Source organism: Hyaena hyaena, unplaced genomic scaffold, assembly GCF_003009895.1.
Source record: "Hyaena hyaena isolate Hyena2069 unplaced genomic scaffold, ASM300989v1 scaffold_381, whole genome shotgun sequence".
Classification (NCBI taxonomy): domain Eukaryota; kingdom Metazoa; phylum Chordata; class Mammalia; order Carnivora; family Hyaenidae; genus Hyaena; species Hyaena hyaena.
The window spans coordinates 307,585-331,014 of NW_024081012.1; the positions used below are offsets into that span (position 1 = coordinate 307,585).

The 23,430-nt window shown below is 33.4% G+C and overlaps 1 long non-coding RNA gene across 2 annotated transcripts in view; it reads right to left on the bottom strand.

Annotated features, from left to right (window-relative positions):
- LOC120244313 overlaps positions 1–20,323 on the bottom strand; it is a 49,813-nt gene extending 29,490 nt beyond the window's left edge. The window contains exons 1-2 of one of the 2 annotated variants that reach the window (XR_005531526.1): positions 20,261–20,323; positions 19,942–20,015 (exon numbers count right to left, since the gene is read on the bottom strand). This is a non-coding gene — a long non-coding RNA (uncharacterized LOC120244313). Of the gene's footprint in view, positions 1–8,411; positions 8,471–19,941; positions 20,016–20,260 lie in introns of those variants that run through there. The other variant, XR_005531527.1, reaches the window with a different exon arrangement.
- Positions 20,324–23,430: the final 3,107 nt, after the last annotated feature.

Here is a 23,430-nt window from a genome sequence, read left to right on the forward strand (position 1 = left end):
GAACAGATGGTCTTTTGATTAATGCTCTAGTGCATAATTCTACCTCTGTTGAGTCATTTTAACAAGAAAGTGTTTTAAGTGTTCTGCCAGTTGGCTGGCCAAATTACCAACAGGCACCAGTTAAGGTGTAAACCAGAAGTATAAATCCACCTAGTGATCCATGAGCAAGTGAAACTATATCTGCAAGAGACTTTCTAATAGAGAAGATAGTGAAGTAAGATTTCAGAAAGCAGCATGGAAAAAGCTTCTCATTACTCTAAATTTCTAGCCAGTGGCAATTACATGATACAAGCCTATGTTAAAACTAGTCATTTAAATAGTTCAGAACAGAACAAATCAGAAATAACCAAAGTAATCAAAGTCCTTTGGGTTTAGTCTTTAAAAAGTTCTGAGAGAAGAAATGAAATGTGTCAGTACCAGATTTAAATCAACTTAAATAATTGGAGAAATGATGTTTTCAACTCATATATTAATAGTACATTAGACTTAATGTGCATTGGCATTATCTACATACACTCTTCCATAAATAGCCAAAAAACTTACATTTAAATAATTTTGGTAAAAAAAAACCTTCAAATTTGAAATGCAGTTATGAATCCACTTATTGTTTCTTAAAAAATTTAAAAGCTCCAGGAATTTATCTTTCAATTCCAATATAGTTCATTTCAAAGGTCTTTTTGTAAACATGAAACCTTTTAGATTAAGCTTTTCCTAACTGCTGCTTCCAGTTTTAGCATATTATATAATTTTGCTTTAAAAAAGTCTTTGAACTTTTAACCTTGTACTATGGGCTAAGTCATAAATTATCAGTTACTAGTACTCTTTTATATAAATTGGAAAGAAGTAAAGTCAGTGGATAGGTTTAAACTTTTCTGAGCATGTTGCTGGTTCCTCAGTCTGCTGGAGGATCTGCTGGATTCAGAGTAAAAAAGTATATGCTCTGTACCACTTCCCAGATTTTCTGTTCAAATCCTCATTAGTTTCCTCCAGTATAATTACTTAATGATAATATAATTAATGAAGATTAGTAATGGCTTTCCATTATTGTGGTCTACCAAAAGGCCTAATTTATTTAAGGAACTTATTCATATACACCTATACTTTCCTAACTTTTAACTTATTTTAGCCCCTCCCCACCCCCAGTTGTACTTCACTATATTTACTGAATATCTACATGGGCAAGTAAGTGTTAAGTGATATAGAATAGAGGCTACAAGGCTTATATCTCACATAAGGATTAGTCAGTACAGAGCAGGTTATACTGTGGTAACAATCACAAGGGTTCTATGGTTTAACAACACAAAAGTTTATTTCTTTCTTGTATGTAACCTGTTAGAAATTACAGCAACTGTTTAGGATAAGTAGGGCCCCAGCAACTGAGACTGAACTGATCTATGATTTTATCATATCAGCATAAGTCCTTGTCTGCTGTTGCTTTAGAAGAGAGCTTGAGAATTGTTCATTGGCTTTTCCAAGCTTTGTCTTGAAGTGACACACATCCCCGCTTCCCAAAGTCCACAGGCAAAGATGCATTATATAGTCAAGGGGAACAAGAATATGGTGGTGCAGATGAAATGTTCGGAAAGTGCAACTGTTGCTGCCATAGTGGGAATTTGAAAATATTCATCCTCTTGATAACAGCAAGAACAATGAAAATTCTGCTAACAATCAGAAATGGGGGTGAATGAACAACAGTAGATTAAATGCCACACATGAGTGAAATCATGGTGCTTGTGTTTCCCTGATTGACTTATTTCATTTACCCTTAAACCTCCTAACGCCATCTATGTTGTTGCAAATGGCAAAATTTCATTCTTTTTCATGGGAAAGTAGCATTCCATGCTTTATCCATTTATCTATTGATGGGCACTCAAGTTGCTTCCATATCTTGGCTATTGTAAATAATGCAGCAATAAACATAAGGGTGCATATATCTTTTTGAATTAGTATTTCATTTTCTTTGGGCAAATACCCAGTAGTGTAATTGCTGGATCATATGATAATTCTATGTTTAATTTTTTGAGAACCTCCATACTCTTTTCCAGTGGCTGCCCCAGTTTGTTTTCCCACCAACAATGCACGAGGGTTCCTTTTTCTCCACATCCTCGCCAACACTTGTTTCTTGGATTTTTTATTTTAGCCATTCTGACAGATATAGAGTGATATCTCGTTATGGTTTAAATTTGTATTTCCCTGATGATTAGTGACATTGAGCATCTCTTCATGTGCCTTTTGACCATCTATATATCTTCTCATATTCAACAGTTTTTGACAGATATCTGGCATTCATTACTGATGCCACAATTATAAATCCCTAGATATGGTAATTATCCAGGATAAACTACTGATGACAAAAAGAGAAACAGAATGGGAGAGACACTGTTCTAGTCATGATGCTTACATTATATGATGTAATATTCACAACAACTATCCAGACAAATCAGTTAATGGGCTGAGAAGTTCAGTAACTTTCCAGAGTCAGTGTTAAAGCAGAGATTTGACTGCATGTCTACCTGATTCTTAATGTTGTGTATTACCTCAATCCCATAATAATTTTCCCATAAGAACATTTAGTACTCTAACAAAGAAAAACATTGTCATGAGAAACTCCATGCCCTATATCTCTTCCTTTCCTCTTTCCTTGACATACTATTTACTTTCATATATGGTAGTGATTTCATTCACTCTTGCCAGTAAAAAGCCCACCAGTTAGCATACTTCATTAAATATGGCTGCAATGCATAAAAATTACCGTTTAACCATCTCCCCTAGTCTTGGTCTCTGCATTTTTCTTCTTTAGTTGGGAAAAGCCAGACAGCATAGCTGTTCTTAGGCTAGGTAGACATGTTTTAGAGAAATAATAAGGTTTGTGAAAATGGATATCTCCCTTTCATATATATATAAATATTTTCAAACAACATCTGTTCTCGGACTAAAAAGGGAAGGGTCATCCTGCTAAATCTAGTTAAATCATCATCCCCTTTCTATTCCAGAAAAGACTATCTGTGGAAATTTCTTTCTTTGTTTCTAAACTGGAGGTCAATGACATTTTTGACAAAAAAGAGTTTTAAAATTTTTACTAATTTTTTTGTTCAGCGAATACATATTTATTGAATAAATGTTTGTTGAATTTTTAACTGCTAGGTACCATAGTCATTGTGTACAATTAAACCATATTTACTGTTTCCTTTCAATTTTTCAGTCAAAAAAGAGGTGGCACATGGAGATTGCATGAGGGCAGAGAAAAGAGTAGTCATCCCCTCCATCACCTCAAACATAACAAGATGAACAGATTCCAGTGTTTTAATAGAATTTCCAATTTAAGGACATTGGGACAAAAGGCACACTCAAAAATTTTTAATGTAACAGAGTCTTGGCTTTCATTCAGCTCCCCAAGTCTTAGATCATTCTCTAGGTCAGAATAATAAGTCAAGTACTTTTTTATTTATTACCCACATTGTTGGTGACAAGTTTGTATGTCAGTCTTTTCCATTTGTTGTTTCATTTAAGCAGCATGTTTTTCCAGCAGTAAAATGTGTTACTTATTTTGGAATTTAGGGGTGGAGCAAAGACTATAAAGTTTAAGTGGATCTTTGTGCTGAAATGGGAAGTAGTTTTTTTGCATCAGACTGACCTACATTGTAGAGATTACTTAAAATATGATGCAGGTGATCTGATCAGGAATTCACAGTCTTAAATAATGCAAAGTTCTAACACTGGGATGTGTTCACACATGACACTGATGTCACCAGGTACAGATTCAATATTATGAACCCGGGTTAGAGAAGCAGGCAAAAGTTGGTTTAAATTAAGGAAGGAATGACTTAACCAAGATGGCCACATAGGTTGTTCCAGACTTCTATCTCATTTTCAATAAGAATAAGTAACAACTATTCACAAATAGGATACCTTCAGAGATCCTAGAACACAAAAGTGACGCTGAAGTTACCCTCTCCCCTGCACTGAAAAGGCCAAAAAATAAATAAATAAATAAATAAAAGGGGAAGAGGAGGTTACACATTGACCACATTATTCCTCCCACCGGCCAGCATGACATCAGGTGGAGAGGTCTCTCCTGAGCTTCCAGTTTATCCAGTGGGAAAAGAAAACCCAGGGGGGACAATCATTCCCCTAGAACTGGAGTTGCTTTGTGGGCACCCCTAATCTGATCTTGCACTATATGGATTGCAGAGGAATCTAGGGGCTCAACCACTGGGAGTCTGACTATAAAAGAGAAGAGGGAAAGAGCTGGCAACAACTAACACATGGATATTGACATACTGAGTTTATACCTGCAGTGCCCAAGTAATTATCCAACCAGGAGATTTGTTCATCTACAGAGCTAAAAATGAGGGCACACTCTGACTAGAGAGCTTGTCAGGGTATAGATCTGCCTTTTTTGGATCTTCAAGTGAAGAATTTTGCTGGCTCTAGAGCCCTGCTTGCCCAACTTCAGCCAAGGAAATGAATCACAGCCCAACTCACTATAGAAAGTGTTTTCTAACCCATCTGATCAGAAGAGCTGGTGACAACTCCTGGAAACAGTGCAGCCCAGAACCACTTGAGCTGAGAGGAGGAAAGACAGAATTGATTGTCCCCAGAACAAAGCTACTACCAGATATGAAGCATTCCCATGCTCTACACAGGCAGGGGACTGATTGGTAGCCAAGGCTCAAGGTAGTTCCTGCCCCATCCAAATGGAGAGTTTGTTTGGGAAAATTCAGATATTTTATGTAAGTTTCATGGTAACCAAAAGTGAAATTCCTATAGTAATTAGACAAAAAAAAAAAAGACATGATAAATAAGTCAAAGTATACTGATACATAATACATCAACACACACACATACACACACACACACACACAAGACAGAAGGACAAGAAATAAGGAAAAGTGGATCTACAAAATAACTAGAAAAACCAAAATGACAATAGTAAGTCCTTAACATATCAATAATTACTTTAAATATAAATGAATCAAATATTCAATTAAAAGACAAAGAACAGTTGAAGGGATTAAACATACACGCACATGCCCACACTTGCGTGTGTGTGTGTGTGTGTGTGCATACACACACAAGATCCAAAAACATGCTGCTTATAAAAGATTCACTTTAGCCTGAAAGATACACAGATTGACAGTGAAGCAATGTAAAAAGACGTTTAAAGCAAATGGTGATGAAATAAAGGGTGTGTGTCTAACTATACTTAACATCAAACAAAATAGACTTGAAACTGAAAAATGTAAAAAGAGACAAAGAAGGTTATTATATAATAATAAAAGTGTCAATACCTAAAGAATATATAAGAACTGTAAATACTTATGCTCCCAATATTGTAGCACCTAAATATATAATGAAAAAAATATAAGAGAGCTATAGGGAGAAATAGCATTAATACAATAATAATTGGACACTTTAACACCTTACTCTCAATAATCAATAGATCATATACAGAGAAAATCAATAAAGTTTCAGTGGATTTGAACAACACTATAGACCAGATGGGCTTTATAGACATTTATAGAACACTGTATCCAACAATAGCAGAATACACATTCCTCTCAAGCACACATGTAACATTTTCTAGGACAGACAATATCTTAGACCATAAAATGAGTCTTAGCAAATTGAAAGAAATTGAAATCATGCCAAGTAGATTCTCTAGACACAATGGCATGAAACTGGAAATCAATAATGAGGAAATCTGGAAAATTTTTGAACACATAAAATATTAAACAAGACTCTTCTGAACAACCAGTAGATCAAAGAAGAAATTAAAAGGGAAATAAAAGTTCACTGAGACAATGATAATGTATCAGAGCTTGTGGGATGCAACAAAAACAGTTCTAAAAGGGACTTTTATAACAATAAATACTTACAGTAAGAAGCAAGAAAGATCTCAAATTAACAATCTAACTTTTTACCTTAAAGAACAAGACAAAGGAAAACAAATTTAGCAGAGAAAAGAAATAATAAAGATTAGAGTATAAATAAATAAAAGAGAACAGAAAAAATAATAGAAAAGATTAACCAAACTAAGAGTTGGCTCTTTGAAAAAATTAAAAAAAAAATAACCCTGAAAACCTTTAGCTAGACTAAAGGGCCCATTCAAAAAAATTATAAATAAAAAACACATAACTGATGCCACAGAAATTCAAAAAGCCATAAGAGACTACAATGAACAACTATACACCAACAAATTGGACAATCTAGAAGAATGGAAAAACTCTTAAAACATAAACTTGCCAACACTAAATCAGGAAGAAATAGAAAATCTGACTAGACCAACTACTAGTAAAAATATTGAATCAATAATCTAAAATCTCCCAATGAAGAGAAGCTCAGGACCTAATGGCTTCACTGGTGAATCTTCCCAAACTCTAAAGAATTAACACCAATCCTTCTCAAACTCTTCCAAAATGTCAAAGATGAGTGAGAACTTCCAGACTTATTTTTCAAAATTGGTATTATCTTGATACCAAAATTTAAAAAGGACACAGGTAGAACAGAAAACTATAGGCCAATATCACTGATGAATATAGATGTAAAAATTCTGAAGAAAATATAAAGAAACTGAATTCAATAATACTTCAAAAGGATCATATATATGATCAAGTGAGATTTATCTCTAGAATGCAAAGATGGTTCAACATAAACAAATCAACCAATGTGGCACATGATGAATGAAAGAAAAGAATCATAGGACTATTTCAATAGATGCAGAAAAAGCATTTGACAACATTTCACATCCATATGATAAAGACTTAACAAATTAGGTAGAGAAAAAACATAGCATAATATAAGCAACATATGACAAGCCTAACATCATACTCAATGGAAGATTAAAATGTTTTCCTTTACGATCAGGAACAGAACAGGAGTGCCCATTCTTACCACTCTTACTCAACATAGTAGTAGAAGTCCTAGGTAGAGCAATCAAGCAAGAAAACAAAATAAAATGTATCAAAATTGGAAAGGAAAAAATAAAATTATCTCTATTTGCAGTGGACATGATATTTTTTATATATAGAAAATCCTAAAGACTCAACCAAAAAACTCTTGGATCTAACTAATAAATATAGTAAAGTTGAAGGACACAAAACTAATATACAAAAATCAGTTACATTTCATTACACTAACACTACACTAACACTAACACTAACAATGCATTTTGTGAAAAGGAAATAAATCAATCAATCACATTTCCAATAGCACCAAAAACAATAAAATATTTGGGAATAAATTGAACTATGGAGGTTAAAATCTCTACTCGGAAAACTAAAAGACATTGGTGAATAAAATCAAAGTAGATGCAAATAAATGTAAAGGTATCCAATGTGAATGGATTGGAAGGACTAATTATTAAAATGTCAGTAGTAGAAAAAGATTCAAGCAGTCTATGTCAAGAGATTCTGATGACTTTTTTTTAAGAATTAAAAAAATAATACTAAATCTCATATGGAACCACAAAAGTTCCCAAATAGTCAAGGAAATCCTGAGAAAAAAGAACAAAGCAGGAAGCAACAGTCTTCCTGGTTTCAAGGTATATTATGTTACTGGCATAAAAATAGACAGAGCAATGGAACATAATCACAAGCCCAGAAATAAATCCATGCATATATAGTTAAGTAATATTGACAAGAGAGACAAGAATATTCAATAAAGAAAAAATAATCTTTTCAACAAGTGGTGCTGGGACAATTGTATAGTCACATGTAAAAGAATGAAACTGAACCTTATACTTTACACCACTAAAAGAATAACTTAAAATGGGTTAAAGACTTACTAGTAAGACCTGAAACCGTGAAACTCCTAGAAATAAACATAGAAATAAAGCTCCTTGACATTGGCATTGGTAATGCTTTCTTGGATATGACACCTAAAGCACAAGCAACGAAACCAGAAATCAACAAGTGGCACCATATCAAACTTAAAAGCCTCTGTGCAGCAAAAGAAACCATCAAGAAAGTGAAAAACAATCCCTACAGGATGGGAAGAATATTTTCATGCCATATATCTAGTAAGGGGTTTATATCCAAAATATGACGCCCAAAGGTAGTTTAGAAAAGCCCATACATGTTCTGCTGTTTCTCTTGGGACACTGGTCTGAAAGCATTAAGCCATTATGTACTAAGTTGCAGCTACCCTGAGCTGCCATATGGAGACAGCTGCCATATGGAGACCAGGTGCTTGAGCAAAACATTCTTCTCTACACCCCAGCCCCAGCCAGTGTCTGACTCCTACCCCATGCAATGAGAAAGAACTGGCCTACATGAGTACTATTCCCAAATTTGTAACCAAATAAATGAGTACTATTGACTTAAGCCACTGTGCAGTACTTCATTAAACAAAAATAAACAACCAGAGCACACAGACATCTCACTATAATGCTTTCTTTATATAATGCTTACCCATTGACTTGGAAAGAGGGAAATTCAGTCAGCTGATCAGTATTTTTGGTCTTCTTAGCTGTAAATATAATTTTCCATTAAGTTCCTAGAGAGAGTACATTTTTGGTGTATAAATTTAAATAAATAAGCTTTGCCCTCAATTGTTAGTTTTTAATCAATGATATATTAATGTGACATATTAATATATAATGTCAATATTATATAGCATTAACATAATATTAATATGATATATTAATTCCAACCAGTAAAACTCCAACTAATAAAAAGAAGATATAGATAGATGATAGAGATATTTGGACAGAGATAGAGATAAAGATAGGATAGAGATTTCTGTCCAAATATTAATCAAATTCCTAGATTAGTTAAAGAAATGTTTCATTATGTAGAAGAATAGGGCAAAGCAAGATTTGTAGTGCTGACAAACATAAATGCCTTAGCTGTTAAGACCCTGGAGATGAATAATCATCTTAAGACGGAATGAATGTCAAAAGAGTGAGTAGGGAGCCATTGCCCAAAACTGTGGATGGGGATTTAATCAACAAGTCAGGTTTCCACTGAAGTTATCCAAATGACACACCCTTTTCAATATGTCATTGGGCTAACAAGAGTTTAAAGATTTAAATTATTAATATTTTCAAACATAAAATGTTCATATCTACATTAGTTCTCTTAGTGTTTACTCATTTCTTGCATGGTCAGATTTACTATTTTAATCAGTATAAAAAATATATAATTGGCATTGTCTATTACTAGTTACTTAAAATGTTAATAAAAATTGGGGCGCCTGGGTGGCTTAGTCGGTTAAGCGTCCGACTTTCGCTTAGGTCATGATCTCGCGGTTCGTGGGTTCGGGCCCCGCGTCGGGCTCTGTGCTGACTGCCAGCTCAGAGCCTGGAGCCTGTTTCAGTCTGTGACTCCCTCTCTCTCTGACCCTCCCCTGTTCATGCTGTCTCTCTCTCTCTCTCCTAGAAATAAATAAAACATTTAAAAAAAAATGTTAATAAAAATGAACATTTTAATTGTGTAGCTTGAATGTTACAATAACATCACTTACAACAAAAACATTAAAATATCCTTTGCAAAAGCAATAGTAAAAATGATTACTTCTAATGCAATATTTTATAGATTCTATCTTCAGATTAAAGTAGAAATGATGTAAAATTCATACCCTTACTAATGTAACATTAAACATCTTCCAAATATACTTGAAACCAAGAAGTGTATGGACAATCCATATTCTTCACATGTATAGAAATAACATTTATATAACTTTAAAATAAATTGACTTTATAAAAATAAATAAAAGTAAGAAAATCTCAAATAACATGACTCCATTCCTTTAAAAACTTCTTATTGAACTTCACTTTTTCTGTGGAAATCAATTTTAATGTATATTCCTGTACATGCTATTGTAGCCTATTACATATTTTAATACAATCCTGTTAATTATCTATGTTTTGCATTCTATTTTTTCAGATGATTAAAGATATTGGTTCTCATCAAGAGTGTCTCTGAATTCTCATTGTTGTTCTACTTTGGATAATAGAAAATTTAAATAAACATTAATTTTAAAAATAATATGAACTTCTAATTTGAAAAATAGACATTAATTTGTAAACCAAAATTTATCCTCAGGTTAATTCTTTGGTGTTGTCCTAAAACCTTCCATTCCTTACAGAAATGAATGAAATCTGTTTTATTAGATAAAGAAGAGATTATTTACAACAGTAAAAATTACAAGGTGATAAATATGAATAATGTGAAAGTTTAAATACCACAACCAGTGTTAATTACCCATCCCCAAGTGATTATTAGAATTAAAAAAGGAAATAAAAACTGAAAGTTTCATTAATGACATACTGATAGTATAAATTGTACAGTACTACAGTATAAGAGTGCCTCCAAGTGGCATTTGTCAAAACTCCATATAAAAAATTTAAATACAAGAACTAAAAGTTAAGCTTTAGTAACAGTAGACCCTAAAAGATCGCTCTTTTCTTTCTGCTCACTTAGGATCTACTTTTCATATTTATAATTCAATTTTTAGGAAATTCCTAAGTATCTTTAAATATCCACACTTAAGTCCCATTGTTCTTCAGAATCCTAGATTGTTTTCAATGTTATTTATACTGTCTTGATATAGTGTCTAATTAGCTGATAAGTAATTATTTTATTTCCATTAAATTTGTACATTAAATCTGTTTTGATTAATACTATGCCCCTCTTTACAGTGTTCTTAAAAATGTTGTCTATATTGCCTACATCTGGGAAGATAAGAGGGACAAAGGATGTATTTACCACCTATAGAATCCTAGACTTGTTGGATCATCTAATTCCACCTCTACAATTTCACAACTAAATATAAGAGTATAAGGAATTTATCTAAGGTCAACGCGGTTGGCGACTTAACTAAGATAATCTGTCTGACCAGACTTGTAATTCTGTAATCTTTCAAATACATTTTCAGTGACACCAAAAATAGAGCTTTTCCACTTGTCCTAAACAAATGCATGTTTATTTTTAGTACATGGTTTTCTTAAAACTCAACCAAATTCTAGAACACCAAATTTAGAAGTTGCCTAATGCAAAAGTGCTCAGGAACTGACAAATATCCAATAGGTTCTAAATAGGCTTTAAACAAATTAATGGGCAGTGTTTTGGAATTATTCTAGGTTTATGTCAAAAATATTTAAAATACCAGAGCAGAAAGGAGTCTAGGACAGTAATAAACAGGGCAGTTGAGCTTGTAACATAATTTAGAGACATATCTGTTTAATCTAAAAAGATGATCTTTGTAGTGAAAGTTATTTTCAAACTGATTTCATTTGCAAATGTTACTCATTCCTGTATTTTACCACTCTTTTCCTGATATTTCTTTTAAATTTCATGTTTTACTGTTTATTTCCCTTCTGTTTCATATAAATGATTCCAGGAAGCCATTATTCTCTCTTTTCCCAAAGGTGTCATTCCAGTGCTATTCTTTCCTAATTCTTATTCCTTTTTCTCCTCTTAATTGCTTTTTATAGGTCTTTTTCTTTCTCTCCTGCCACTTCATCTACAACTTTCTTGGAATGAGTTAGCCAACATCGACAACAAGATTTAAAGTTCAGTCTCTGAGGGGCTATAATGTAGATACTTCCAGAGTATTAAGTACAGAAACGGGTCTGTAAATTTTCAAATAGTTATGTGGATATGTGTATATGCAATATAAACTATTAACTTTTTAAACTTTTGAATATCATGCTGTAATATCTATGGAACTATTTTGTTGTGAAATTTGAATAAAATTTTCTAATTTAATATTTACTGTTATTTAATTCCAAAATACCTTTTAAAGATTGAGCTCACACTGTAGTTTTCATTAATTTCCTCAGCTATCCCATTTAAAAAATTAAATGTTTTAACTTTCTTGCAGTTTCTACTTGTTTAAGGTTTTCTCAAATGATGACCATTTTTTTAGTCATGTTTACACTACCTTCCAATCTGAGCCCATCTCAGTGTTTCATTAGTACACTATTTGCTCCAACTCCCACATAATTAATGAGGTTTCAAATAAGACCAGGCTGACATTCATCCCTATGGTACCCAGAAACCACGACATTGTTTACCATCACTTGGATTCAAGCCCATTGTCCATATTTTAAACATTACAACAATTCTCAATGCAAAGCCAACATGAATTAGGACTTCTGAATAAAATTTGTGACTGAAATTTAATGAGACACATCAAAACTTGGCTATGATTAATACAAAAGATCTTGTACATGTCTGTAGTTGTTAATCCTGCTGATTTCTCCCATGATTAACTATTCATTTGTTTATTTTTCTCTTAGTGAGATATTCAGATATTTTCTTTGATATTTGCATTCATTTATTAGTGGTGAAAGATACATGTCAACCTTCATAAATATTTTAATAACTTTTAGTTTGGTAAAGATTACTTAACTTTTCATATTGCATGCCAAATAAACCCAGATGGTATGCATATATCAGAACTAAATACATATAATTATAAAATCTAAGTTAATATTTTACCACATTTTGATGACTTATTCCCAGAATTAGAACAAAGAATAAACTGAAAATGAATAAGCCACACATTTTCTGGGCTTTATGCTAATTAACTACAGCAATTTAATTCTTTAGAGTTCAAAATTCTAAAGATAGAATCATTTTTAAAAGAAAAAATCTATAGATTAAGTCAAGTTATGAGATATTTAATTAAGCCTAATAATAATAATTTATTTATATTTATGGACTATTCACTTTTCAACCAGCTGTCAATATTTTATGCTACATGTAGGAAGAGATATAAAATTCCTTTTTCGTATACACCCTAAATTAAAATGGTCAGGGAAAGTAATGTGGAAATGAAGACAGTACTCAGCAATGAAAAAGAATGAAATCTTGTCATTGCAACAACACGGAGAGAACTGGAGGGTATTATGCTAAGTGAAATAAGTCAGTCAGAAAAAGACAGATATCTTATGTTTTTACTCATGTGGAATTTGAAAACTTAACAGAACACCACTGGGGAAGGGAAGGAAAAGTAAGTTACAAACAGAGAGGGAGGCAAACCATAAGAGAAGAGACTCCTAAATACAAAGAACAAACTGAAGGTTGATAGGGGTGGGAGTATGGGGAGTTGCAAACATAGGTGATGGGCATTGAGGAGGGCACTTGTTGGGATGAGCACTGCTGTATGTGTTGTATGTAAGTAATGAACATGGGAACCTATTCGTGAATCCAAAACTACACTGTATGTTAGCTAACTTGAAAATAAATTATAAGAAAAAGAAAGGTAATAAAGAATACGTGTTTTGAAAATTATAGATGTTGGAGACTACTGAACAAATATTGCTTGATGATTGCTTCACAGATATCCTAAAATTGTATGTAATTTTATCTCACTAAATAAATTGAAGAATACTCACAGGCAGAAATATATGCTATTGAAACAAATACATTGTTTTTCACTAAATAAATATTATTTGCTAATTAACTGATATTAATTAGCTCCATTTCTTATAATAGTGTGGTCCTTGTGTTAATTTGCTTCAGAATGACTAGATTTGTCAATTATTGAACTAGAATCTCTGAGAAGGGGCCAGTTATAAACTCCCCAGATGAGTTGTTAGTCAATAATGTTTGAGAATTATTTTCTGACAAGCAACATCAGAATGGGTAAATGAATGTAAATGAATGACGGAAAAATATTTAAATGCTGTCTAAAAGCACATACTGAATAAACAGCAATGGTATTTCTATCGAGCTAAGACAGAATAACCTCATAGAATGTTTTTGAGTTATTATCAGCATTAATAAAATGTGATGACAGAGAATTACTCAATTTATCTGATTATACTGTCTCTGTTGACTGAATATGATATATATTTTAGCTGTTTAAAGAGATAATCAAAATGTCAGATTGTAAATGATATGTCTCAAAGTAAAATGACAGTGAAAGCTAAACAATGATATAAAAGGTATTTATGTTCATTTCCAAAGATTTAAAGATGTCTGTAATGGTAAAATTGATGCCAACAGTTGACCTGGAAAACTAAGTCAAAATATATTCATAAGATATATCTGAATCCTTTGACTAACTGTCTCTAGATTACAAAATTAATTTTCCAAAATAGAAGTGACCTAATTTTCCAATTGTCACAATATTATAAATGTAAAGAATAAGTATTGTAAGTTAAAAAAAGAAAATGTCATTAGTTCATACTTTATATTTGAGAGGATTTGTAGAAGCAACATGGGTTAGTAAAGAATATGAGTTTGAAGAAAGATGAATTTATATTTGAATTCTCATTATAAACGTGTTGTTGAGTGACCTAAGCTGAGTTATTTAAATTCATCTTCTCTAAAACAGAATAATAAAATGTACTAGTACCAAGGGTGGTGTTGGTGCGGGGGGGGGGGGGGTTGGAGTGTTACTATCATATAGGATGATTAATATAGGATGATTAAATGTGATCTTACAGCAATGTCTGAAATCTACTGGAGACTTTGTGAATGTCTGTTACTATTTTAAACCTATGTGACTTAAAGCAGTCACAAGGATACAAATCTAAAGATACTACAATGAGAGCCTGGTTTAGAGAACAACTGAGTCTCTTCTCTGTTGTAATTAAGCATACAACTCTTTTCTTCTATGGGTAAGATTCAGTGAGTACACAGCTCTTTTATTTGCTTCAATAGAATATGTACCTCATGATTGTGTTCCAGAGAAATGTTATCCTGAGGAAACAACAAATGTCCAGGCTATCTTCATGCATTCTGTGACTTGTAGCTTCCAAAGTGACTACTTGAATAGAAGGAAAGTGGCTTTGATTAGAGAGCTGTGGGGGAAAAGGTCGCTTTGGCACTGATGAAGATAGCCTATCTAATATTTTAATTACTAGCTAACGGAAAGTTTGTTGTTCGGCCGAGACATAGCTAAGAGGATGCTAAAACCTTGTTGCCCATCTTAAACATTATTGTTAACATGTAGATTGAATAAAGTAACTGATATTATGAGGTTGTAAATTACTTCTGCTTTGGTGCCTCAAACATGGTCCTTAGAGGTCAAATTAGTGACATATTTTGCATAAATTACCTAAATATTTCATCAATGTGCTAAATACCTCAAAATATAATCACAAGATGATATGCATTTCAAATAATGAAAATACCAAAAATAGCCTTAACCATATCTTCAAAGATTGTGTAATTTTATCCAAGGTTACATTAATACTTGTAAAACAAAGACAATATAGAAAAAATATATATGGAGACAAATACTATAGGAATTCAAGAGCAAAGATTCAAGATTCTTAGGATGTAACCTGGGAAAGTTTTATGAGGAGACCAGACTTTCATTATTTGTAAGTGAAAGTGAGTGCCATGTAAAAAATATTTCAAGTCTTAGTTATATTTCTCAACTTTGAATTTATATTTACATTTATGAGACTTTCAGAAATGTACTTGGAGTGCAATTTGACTTTGAGGCTTTTAAGTATTACAAAGTGTAAATTGTGAGTCAACAAATTTCATAGAAAATAAATAATTATTCAAAGTCAGACCAAAAAAAGGAGAAAAAAGTAAGTCAACGAATATAAGTGTAAGAGCATATGGCAGCATAATAGAAGTGAAATTTGTAATTCTAACACACATCAAGTAATATTTAAGAACAAATTCCAATTACAAAAGAAATTAAGCACTAAATATGTGAAGGAAGAAGAATGAATAAAATGTAAAAAATGCATTTAAAATATTAGCAAAAAGATTATTAAAAAGCAAATCTGTCTTTTAGACATAATTTTCATTACAACGAGAAGAAATATGCAGTAAAAGAACATCTCTGGCAATAAAATATAAAGGGAATGGATTCCTGGGTGGCTCTTTCCGGTTAAGCACCCAACTTCAGCTCAGATCATGACCTCACAATTCGTGTGTTTGGGCTCCAAGTGGGGCTGTATGCTGACAGCTCAGATTCCACAGCCTGCTTTGAATTCTGTGTTTCACTCTCTCTATGTCCCTTCCCCACTCACACTCTATCTCTCAAAAATAAATAAGCATTAAAATATTTAAATATATGAATAAAGGGGGGTCTTCATTGTTGTTGATGAAATTATATAATATATTCACAGATTAATTATCTAAAGAAGATAAATAAAGCTATTTGTCTCCACAGAAGCTTTGGTGACATGATTGTTTTTTATTTTAAGAGAACAGCCCTGTTTGTTTATTAAGAAATAGACATTTGTGCTTGTCAGAGTACATTCATGATGAAATAATTCAGATGCAAAATAAATGTTGAGGTGCCTGGGTGACTCAGTTGGTTAAGTGCTGGACTTGATTTGGTCATGATTTCACAGTTTGTGGGTTCAAGACCCATGTCATGCTCTGTGCTGGCAGCATGGAGCCTGCTTGGGATTCTTTCTCTCTCTCCCTCCCGCTCTGCCCCTCCCCCGCTCATGCACACACGCTCTATCTCTCAAAATACACAAATAAGTAAACATTAATAAAAAACATGTTGACATCACTAAATTTGTCAGAATACTGTATATGTTCTGGTCAGCCTTCACTTTGCTTTTAGGCCGTTATAAATTCACCTCTGTTATTTAAAAAAAAAAAAAAAGACAAATAAAAACAATGGACTCTTCACTGGAAATTTTAATGCATGTTTAAAAATCTTCAAAATGTAAAATTAAAATTATTCTAATGTGAAGATAGCAAGATAGCAAAATCAGAGAAGAAATCTGCTTATGATATATAACATAACCAATCCTTATAGCACATAGAATAAAAAATAAACAATGATGTTTAAACTTATCTGATCTGGGGGCACCTGGGTGGCTCAGTTGGTTAAGTGTCAGACTCTTGGTTTCGGCTCAGGTCATGATTTCAGGGTTCATAAATCCAAGCCCTGGATTGGGCTTTGTGGTGACAGTGCGAAGCCTGATGGTGATCCTCTCTCTCTCCTTCTCTCTCTGCCCCTCTCCTGCTCTATCCCTCTATCACTCAAAAATAACTTTAAAAATAAAATTCTCTGGTTTAATGAAGGAGTTAAATAAAAGATTTGTCTGTATTTAGTCAATGGATGTGTTTGTAGTAAAAATTTCATGTCTGTGTAATACAAGTTAAAAACTGCTTCAAAATTCTTCTTAAGAAAGATTTGTAATCTTTCAGAGCAGAGGATGTAACTTCAATAGGTTTCAGGATTTATGAAAACAGAGTTGTCACACTTCAACAATGGCTGCTTTCTAATTTGGTGAACCTTTCATATATACAACTCTGATTTGGAAAACTGATTATCAAGTCGGACAGATTCACTCAAGTTTCCTTCGATTATAAGTAATTTTATTTTAGCTAAGTTTCAGAATTGTCTTTGGTTACATTTGACTAGAGAGAAAATTGCAAACCTGGTGTCAACTTCATTTTAGCTGAGCTTCACAATATGGTCAATTGTTCTTTTTCTTTCTAGTGTAGTTTGTCTTTTAGCAAATAGCTTTCAGACTTATATAGGCTATCTTGATTAAATACTTGGCTATTAGCCAGGAAAAGCTGATGAAAATCTTACTCAAAAATTGGAGAGGTTTTACTTTCTAGAACCTAATATGTACCAAATCTCAAAAAGGCTATCAATGGAATACTGATGAAATTGTATTTCAGTCGGTTGTGTGTCCCAGCCTTGATTTCGGCTCAGGTCATGATCTCACAATTCGTGAGTTGGAATTCTGGGGGTTCTGTGCCCCCCCCCCACTGCGGGTGCCCATCTGCACCTACCGTTGCCTGGCATGTAAGGTGCTGCTGAGTGGGCACCAAGCCCTGGCCTCCCACCTGCGCTCCTCGGCCCACAGGCGCAAGGCGGCCCCACCCCCAGGGGGCCCACCCATCACCGTCACCAACGCCGCCACTGCCGCCACGGCTGCTGTGGCTTTTGCCAAAGAGGAAACAAGATTACCTCACACGGACTCCAACCCAAAAACGACTACTACCTCTACACTTCTAGCTTTATAAACAGATAAACCAAGATGGGGGGAGAGGGGAGGGCCTCAGGGCTCCCTCCCTTACTCCAAGGGGTGTTCGGTGGGAGCTCAAATCCCTCACCCCAACCCTCGTTTCCGCCCACCTCACGGGAATCTTTAAATTCCCACCCTCAGTGGGCTCACACACCCCACCTCCAGCAGAGTCCTGCCTCCTCCCCTGCCCCCAGACACAAGAAAAAAAAAAAAAAAAAATCATCCATGCTGATGGTGTGAAGCCTGCTTGGGATTCTCTGTCTCCCTCTCTTTCTGCCCCTCCCGTGCTCACTCTCTATCTCTCTCTCAAAATAAATAAATGCTCATTAAAAATTTTTTAAAGAAATGTGAGTCAAAAAGGGTGATTAATCCATTTCCTGGAGAAAATGTGATGGAAGAAATAAGACCAGGAAGATAATTGTTTTGGTCCTCTGTATATAACAAGGAGTGTGATTTTTTTTTTTAAGTCCAATGAATCACTCTTTTTAGCTGCTCAGCTACATTTCCTTAAAAATTTTGCTAATGTAACTCATTTGCTTCAAATAATCATTTTATGTTCTTTAATTTGTAGTTATTGTTCACTCTTACTATCACCAGGTGAGTACAGTCTTTTCAATCCCAAACAGTGGACGTGGGCAAATTAAAATCTTTAGGTTTTAGTTGTCTCTGTGTAGACTCAAAAGTTCAAATGCTAGTTCAACAGTGAGTTAATGATATAGTCAGGACCAAAATCCAGATTTTAACTCTCATTTCACTTTCATATTATCACAGTGTTTCTTATTTATTGTAAAAGGGTGTGATATGAAATCAAAAGACTTGGAACTACAAAAGCTGGGTTCAAATTCTGGCTTGGGTAACTTTGGGAAATGTAATCTTTCTGAACCTCAGTTATCTCATCTATAAAATAAGGATAATTGTTATATCTTACTTCAGAGGGTCGGTTTGAAGATGGTATAATATTTAGCTATCCATCAATTACTATATAACTCATAAAAGATATAAATATAAGAGTTGTCATTAAGTAATTATGATGCTGTTGTATAAATAATCCATTGGGGATCAAAATTAATGTTTTAATGCTATCCTAATATGGTTTTATTACTCAAATTTCAAAACACACCTATCACTAATGAATTTATAATCCAAATAAAGTTTTTCTATAATTATTTTCTAAAACATAACAGTGTGTATTTCATACTAGCCATTATACCAACCTCTTTTATGTCAAATATTTTTTTGAAAAGGTTTAACCTATATCTTTAAAACATGTTATCACTCCTTTGTTTCTTTTTGAAAAATTCTGCTGGCACACTCATCTAAGGTAGTGCTCTTCCTAATGCTATCCTACTTCAACCCAAATATTTGTCTCAAAAACCCACAGTCTAGAGTGACAGTAACCATTTTTGTCTGATGTTTTATAAATAAATATCACCTCTGAAATTTCTTCTCTAGAATTAGGCAACAAAAGTAATGAAGATGGTTTGATATTTAAGTATTTTAATTTAAAAGTAATCAAAAGATTTAAAGTTCCATTTCAAATAAGTAATTTCAACCATTACATTGTATTTCTTAAATTCTTAAACAGCAATCCAAGTCAGCAACCAAATGATTGAATTTTGACATTTTCAACTATCTCACCAATATCATATACAGGACTAAGTTTTTTCTCTGTAGGAGAAAAGTATAATAAGAGGATCCCAGGATCCTATGCTTGCAGGATTAAAAGAGAAGAGCAAAGGGAGCTCTGTAGAGGACAAGTGAATCAGCACTCACTTTCATTCCTGTTCATGGGAATACAATGGAAAAAAAGAAAAACTTACAAAAAGTCATTCACTCAAAGAAATATACAAGCTGAGATATTTCTAGCTGTAGTTTATTTCTAATGCAGTGAGGTTGAAATGCAAGCTTCCTCAAATCCTTTCTGCCCCTCTCTCCACTGAACTCCTGACAACAATGAACTGTTTTAAAGTAGTTTAACTCTTTGATTAAAAGAAATACTTTTAACAAAATCTGCTTACCTGCAATCATAAAGGTAATATTTCCAATAGACCATGCTTAAGGAGTAATTTTCAAGATCTGATGGTGGGTTTCTCTGAAACAATAAAAATAAAAATAAAAGAAGGAAATTTAACAATTACTATCTACCTGTTATTTTTTTTCACACAAACCTATGAAGTAGACATTATCAATAAGTAGTAAGTGATGAAATTGAGGTCTGATAGGCTATATATCTTGCCAAATATCACACAGCCAGTACGTGGAAGAACCTTGGGTTCTCCAAAAATAATGTATTAAAGGTCAGGTCACATTTCTCTTTATCTCCAGATATATCGTTACCTTTATGATATCACAAAATCTTTAATCATTCTGGACTATAATTTATGCCTCCCTAAAATGAAGCTATTTAAATAGAAGCTCTCATTCTGCTTTGTAATTCTGTGATGTCACAAGTCTGGCTAGGGCATACATTGACAGAATAATTGTCCAATAATACAAGGTCATGACATCATCTCTGAAGCTTGCCATAAATGACCTGAATAAAGAAAACTCAAATATTAACGGCTCTATTATAATTCACTCAATAGTGTTCCTTTGGTCTGAGAGAGCTAACATACCACCCTGAATGCCTAGCCTAATATCAGACAGCAAATGAGGCATTTGGGAGATGGAGATCAATGACATCCCTGCATGCACATCAATTGTAGAATAATTAACTATAACCCAAAACCAGGAAGTTCAAAAATTGAAATGTTCTCCACTGTACTTTTCTATCACCAATCATTGTTGTATATTATTTTATAGGATGTACTTGTGATTGAGGAGAGGAGCCTTGACAATTTAATGAAGAAAAGATAAAACACAGTAATCCTATAGAGAAAAGCTAGTCTCCTATTTATCAACAAATGCATTAGGAATCTTCCATCATTAAATTATACATTAATAATGGTATGAAATGAAATAAGTGCTGAGTAGTTTTCCTACTATAACAAAGGTTTTAGAAATGTAAATTTTTATATTCATGTAAAAAAAACTAAATATCCTACTGGTCTATGACTTAACTGTACAGTGATATTAATAGGAATGGTTCTGTAGTTCCTAATCATGCAAAAATTGAAATTGATAAAGGATTTTCCTGATTTGCGTGAGTGAAAACAACCTAAGTCCCTACAGATTGTGCAAATAATATGCAGCATTTTTTAACTTATATGGACAAATTAAAATAATACTGCTGTTGCTTCAGCACCAGCAGAAGCAAAATAGCATAACAAATAGAAAGCAATAAAAAAATGTATGTATTGTAAATATAACTTCTTTAATCAAACTTTTGAGGAAAAAACAGAAAGGAAAATTTTGAATTAAACTTCAAAGATTATAAGGTAATTTTGTAACAGCTTTCTAAAACATCAATAGATCAAAAGAAACTGCAGATTTATTTAACTTTAAATTATCTATTTTGTTATTCTTAAATAAAAATAAATGTATTGTAAAATATTTGGTTTTGCTCTGCAGGTATTCAATTTCATCTATGAAGTCATAGTCATAATTACCCATATGCAGAACAATGTAAAAAATAATAATAAAAATATGAAATTTGACTATAAGTATCAAAAATGTTAAGATTTTTAATTTTAAATAAAAACTAGATTTTTGTATTAACATGAGTAATACCATTTTATTTTTCTACTTAAAAATTTTTAATAATGATTTAGTTTTGAGAGAGAAAAAGCACAAGTGGGTGAGAAGCAGAGAAAGAGAGACAGAGAATCCATGCAGTCTCCATGCCTGTCATCAGCACAAAGTCGGATGTAGGGCTCAAATGTGAATCGTGAGATCATGACCCGAGCCAAAGTCAGACACTCAACCAACTGAGCCACCAAGGCACCTGTAAGTAGTATCATTTTAAAAGTAATTTTTCAGTTGATTTTGTACCAATTCTAGATATAGAACAAATGTTCAAAGGGTTTTGGAACTTTTCTTCACAACTATAACTCAGAACCAAAAGAGAAAAATGATGTGTTTTTCTTCATTTTGTTGTTAAAAATTGTAATCACTGTCCTGATACATTTCATTCACAAGTTTGGACCCAGCTGGTTGTAGAATTTTTGAGAAATTATGTTTAATTTCAGTGAAGATACAATAGACAGAGGAGCAGAATGTGGTGAAAATATCTTCCACTTTCTGGCTAGGTAATATTGGGCAAGAGGTTTAAATTCTCAGAGACTCTATTTCTTATCTTCTAGATGAAATAAAATTACTGAAATCAAAGAGTGTGAGGACTATATAATAGCACAGTTAAGAGATAAGTTATGAGATCTGTAAAGATATATAAATGATAGTTATTAATTAAGGAAAAAGTTATATTTTTTCCGTTTTATGTGTTGATAGTAGGAATACACTTCTTCACTCCAAAAATTTTCTTCTTGCTAAGACTGCTGAATGAGCACAACTCCCAGACTCTTTGTGCTTATGTGTCCACTCCTCTCCCAGATAAACTATAAGCTAAGTTTTGGAGAACTACATAGATATGGCTGTCCCAGTGCTACCTGCTTTTCAGCTGTTGCTGGCACAAAGTTGATTTCTCCCTGTTCCTCTCTGCTTTGGCCTTTGAGGAGGGTTGTTTAAGAGGGCTAACTGTGCAGGGTAAGCCCTGTCTGGGTCCAGAACAGGAGTGTCTGGCTGGAGAGTCTGCATATTTCTGGAATTTTTTGAGAAGATTTGTGTTGCACACACACTATGCTCTTTTCTAAAAATTAGGTATTAGCAAATATGAAGTGACAATTTGGCATCCATATTTATATTTTTTTAAAAAATTAATGTTTATATGTTTTTGTGAGAGAGAGAGAGAGAGAGGGAGAAGGCAAGTGGGGATGGGGCAGAGAGAGAGGGAGACACAGTCCAAAGCAGAGTCCTGGCTCTGAGCACAGAGCCTGATATGGGGCTCAAACTCACAGACTGTGAGATCATGACCTGAGCTTAATTAAGTCAGACAGTTAACCAACTGAGCCACCCAAACATGCCCATATTTATATTTTAAAATGTCAATTATATGAGTGAAAACATATGATATCTGTCTTTCTCTGACTGATTTCTTTCACTTAGCATAATACCTCTAGTTCCATCCGTGTTGCTGCAAATGGCAGGATTTTATTCTTTCTCATTGCCAAGTAGTATTCCATTGTATATATAAACCACATATGAAGATCTTGAGAATCTTAACAGAAGACCATGGGGAAAGGGAAGGGGGAAAAAATAGTTTTAAACAGAGAAGGAGGGAGGCAAGCCATAAGTGACTCTTGAATACAAAAAATAAACTGAGGGTTGATGGGGGTTGGGGGAGAAAGGAAAGTGAGTGAGGGGCTTTGATGAGGGCACCTGTTGGGATGAGCACTGGGTGTTGTATGGAAGTCAGTTTGACAATAAATTTTGTTTTAAAAAAATTAAATAAAATGTCAATTATACCTCAATGCAAAAAAATAAATAAAAAATAATTCTTCAGTCCCAGGTGG